We start from the raw sequence: 4448 nt of genomic DNA on the forward strand, positions 1-4448 counted from the left end.
AATCATTCAGCCTCTTTCATATTCGCGTTTCAAATTCAAGAGAAGTTCCTATAGATAGCGCCAAATTTGATCTAGTCTGAAATAGTGGAAGATGGAGCGTTGGATAGGTGGCTCTGGTGCTAACCGTGAGAAGACTTTGGGTTGGAAGAAGATGGCATTTAGCAATCCTTTCTACGCACACCACCGAGAGAATAAATAGGAATGTCACAGAGAGAACCAAGGAGGGGGTTCCTGGTGCAGGCACTCTAACGCTCAAGTTAGAACTGTCGCAAAATGAAGAAGATAAATAGTAGAATAGTAGTGTAGATGTGTGTGCGGGTGTGTGTGTGCGTGAGAACGTACCTAGCCAATGGAAAGGGTCTCCTTTTTATATTGACCCCATAACATCCGAAATAATGAGGCATCAGAGAATTTTTTATGTCAGAATATGTTGGGTAACGGAGGTTGTACGACAACCCTCCCCTAGAAGGTTCTGTTGCCTGTATATATCATAATAACAAAATATTCCTTGGTGAGTAATTATTAGTCTCTGATAGGTAGTTGTCATTCTTTGACAATGTTGTCTCTTAGAAGGAGTCTGACTGACTTTGGAGTTGACCAGGTTTATATCGGGGGTCGTGCCTATGAAAAGTGGGGAGCTAAGTCCCAAAGGTCCAACTAATTTTGGGACCGACCGGCTGTATGATGGACGCCTTGCCCTTACAGAGTGGAGAGTTAAGTCCCGAAGGTCCGACCGTCTGCATGCTAGGGGCTTTACCTGAAAAGTGGGGAGCTAAGTCCCAAAGGTTCGATTGACTCTGAGGTAGATCGGTTGTATGCTGGGGGCCTTACCCCTGAAGAGTAGGGAGTTAAGTCTCGAAAGTTTGACTGGCTCTAGGGTTGATCAGCTGTATGTCAGGGGCCTTTCCCCTGAAGAGTGGGAAGATAAGTCACGAAGGTTCGATCGGCTTGAGGGCCGACCGACTATATGCTGGGGACCTTTCCCCTAAAGAGTGGGGAGTTAAGTCCCGAAGGTCCGACCGACTCTAGGACCGACCAACTGTATGTTGGGCGCCTTGCCCTTGAAGAGTGGATAGCTGAGTCCTGGAGATTCAACTTCCTATGGAGCCGGTCAGATGTTTGTGGGGATCTGTGCCCATGTGAGATAGGGAGATGAGCCTCAGTGATGGTGGTTTGCTCGAATATGTATACCTTAATTTTGGCTGTTAGCTCATCTTAACTTTTCCTGCCATATCCGTCGATCTTCTTGACTTTAACCCCAACTTTGAAGGTCCTATCTTATTCATCATATCAACTATAACTAATTCTCAACTTCGTTCAAATAAGGTTTAAAGTGTAGGATCGTAGACGTGCTAGAGGGGGGGTTAATAACACACGTTGCTTTTTCACTTATTTTGGAAAAGACAAAGTAAATACACAGCGAAAATAAAGAAAGAACCAAAGACAATCGCTAACACAATTTCTTTTATTTGGTTTGGAGCCTGTGATGACTCCTACTGTTGGTTGCTATTCGGAATATCGCACTGGTTCCCCTGTACAAAAATTTTGCACAAGTCCTGAACCTTTCCTAACAACCTATTGTGTTCTTTAGAAATTAAACTTGGAATCGCAAACAGAACTTAAAATTATTGATTCCAAATTCAACTTATTTGTTCTTAGAGGTTTAGACTTGGATCGCAAACGATGCTTAACATTATTGATCCAAATCCACCCATGTTACAAAGTTAATTAAATATTTATTTCAAAGATCGGCTTCCAGGTTAAACATGGCGAGACACTAGGCCTTCTTGGATATGGGATCATCCACCACTTCCTAGAAAAAGCCTTTCAACGAAATTCAATATTTAATCTCCTTACAGTAACCCTATGTTTAACCACAAAGAACAATCAAATCATAAGATCGAAAAACAAAAGAAACACAAAATCGAAACATAAAATCAATTGCCTAGAATCGTTAGCCTCTTGTGTTTGGTAATTCAAAATTCGTACAAAGAAAACTAGTATGATGTGGAACAAGACAACTAGTTATACCTTTCTTTGTTAACAAAAATCTCTTGATCTTCTATTATATTCCTCTCCTTCTCTTGGACGTCATGTGGGTGACGATCTACCAAGAAGAAATCCACCAAAGCCTTCTGATCCTGTCCGAATGCTTTCTTGAATATGATATTGACCGAGCTCCCTGTGTCAATAAAAACGCGGTGAATATTGTAATTGGCTATCACCGCTTTGATGAGCAGAGCGTCATCGTGGGGCACTTCAACTCCTTCCAAGTCCCCCGGCCCGAAACTGATTTCGGGTCCACTCGCCCGCTCTCTGCTGCAGTCGACTGCATGGACTTGGAGCTGCCGGACGCTCGCCTTTCTTGCCCGGTTGGAGTCTCCTCCGGTCGGCCCACCAGCTATGATGTTGATTTCTCCTCGGGGAGTATTGCTTCTATTTTCTTCTTCTCGGGCGGAAGGTCGGGGACGTTCCCTAGACATTCGGAGATTCTCCCGCCTCGGAGAGCGATGCCGCTCGGGAGTCGGTTGTTGCCGCCTGTCGGCTACCGTCCGATCGGCTTCACGAGGCCTTTGCCGCCTGTCGACTGATGGCGACCGACGACCGACGCCTCTAGGAACGGGGTGGGCAATTAGAGGAAGACTGCGGCAATCCTTAGTGTTGTGTGTGTCCGTCCGGTGGAAGGAGCAGAACATTGGGGTCCATCTTTTCTTTGTCCTAGGCCGCTCAGCTGCTACTTCTTGGACATGAGGTCTTGGATGAGCTCGAATTGCTTCGGCCCTGGGTCCTCTGGGTGGCTGATGAGCAACGTGCGACTTCCGTTCGGCAGGAGGAGCCCGCTCGGCTGGAGTTTCTTTTTTCCGGGCCGCTTGCGCTTCCTCCACGTTGATGTATTCGTTGGCCCGGTGTAGCATGTGATCATAGTCTCGGGGTGGCTTCCGAATGAGTGATCGAAAGAAATCCCCATCCACGAGGCCTTGTGTGAAGGCATTCATCATGGTCTCCGAGGTGGCCGTTGGAATATCCATGGCCACTTTGTTGAACCGCTGGATGTAAGCTCGAAGCGATTCACGGGCTTCTTGTTTGATGGCGAACAGACTAACGCTGGTTTTTTGATAGCGCCGACTGCTTGCGAAGTGGTGGAGGAAGGCCGTCCGGAAGTCCTTGAAGCTTGCGATGGATCCGTCCGGCAACCTCTGAAACCAACGTTGAGCCGATCCAGATAGGGTGGCGAGGAAAACCCGACACTTCACCCCATCTGTGTATTGATGCAGGGTTGCCGTGTTATCAAACTTGCCCAAATGATCATCCAGATCGGTGGTTCCATTGTATTCGCCGATCGTCGGAGGCACGTAGTGCTTGGGTAGAGGGTCCCGTAGAATAGCCTCTGAAAATTGGCGATTAATCCGCTCGGGAGATGAGTCCGCGCGGGGGGCTTTTCCTTTTCTGTCCTCTCATCTAGGCATTTCATCCGAAGAAGATCCCCGATCTCTATGAGCTGCTGCGGCTTCGGGGGTGCGGAATAGAGCCCGATGAAATGCAACAGTGGCCTGTGGTGCTTCCGCTCGGCCACCAGATGCTAACGTTGCTTGCTGCTCCGGCCACTCGGCTGTTGCTTTCTGTTTTTGCTCCACAAGCTTGGCGGCCCTCAACTCGATCAGAGCGTCGAGTTCCTCCGTTGAAAGCGTCACCGTGTGTTGTCGTCCAGCCTCGTCCATTGTTTCCGTTCGGATGTAGGAGCTTTCCTACAGACGGCGCCAAATTGATCCTGTCCGAATGCTGAATCAATGGACGCTGGGCACGTGGCGCTCCCCGGCTGCTGACGTGGATCTTCGACTGGTTGCACAAACCTCCGACAAACCTGCACAGAAGTCGGGCCGGGAAGGGGTTCCCGGCGGCGACCCTCCGACGCTCAAGTCAGGCAAGCTAACAGTGGAAGAAGTGGCTCCAAAGGTGTTTTTTCGCGTACCTCCGGCGAAGTATGAGGCTCTTTATATAGAGCGGTGAAAGAGCTCCTGCACGTCCACCGAGGCGCATACGCGTCCGCAGCCCATACCTCGGTATGTGTCTGTCAGAAAGCTTACCTGACGCCATACTGCTACAGTCCGAGCACGTCTTCGATGGGACAACAGAACACCTCGTTGTCAGACTTGGAGTATGGCCTAGCCATAGGACTTGATAGCTGTCATAAGATGTTCTTGTCCCTCTCTACCGATCACAGGCCAGGGCGTCCGGCAAGCCGGCTGGACGGGGAGTCCATCCGGCCAGCCCTCATCTTAAGCGCTGGCCGGACGGCACTCACATCCCGTCCGGCCTGACGTTGGCATCGATATGCTGGGGATATTTTCGGTAGGGTGCTATGTAGGGACTGTTTAGCAGTATGTCACCTTATCTTAGGCCTTCCGCTCGGCTCTTTGCTACTGTTCAATTGAGCGTCGGAACCCTGA

Source organism: Zingiber officinale, chromosome 6B (assembly GCF_018446385.1).
Source record: "Zingiber officinale cultivar Zhangliang chromosome 6B, Zo_v1.1, whole genome shotgun sequence".
NCBI classification, from domain to species: Eukaryota; Viridiplantae; Streptophyta; class Magnoliopsida; order Zingiberales; family Zingiberaceae; genus Zingiber; species Zingiber officinale.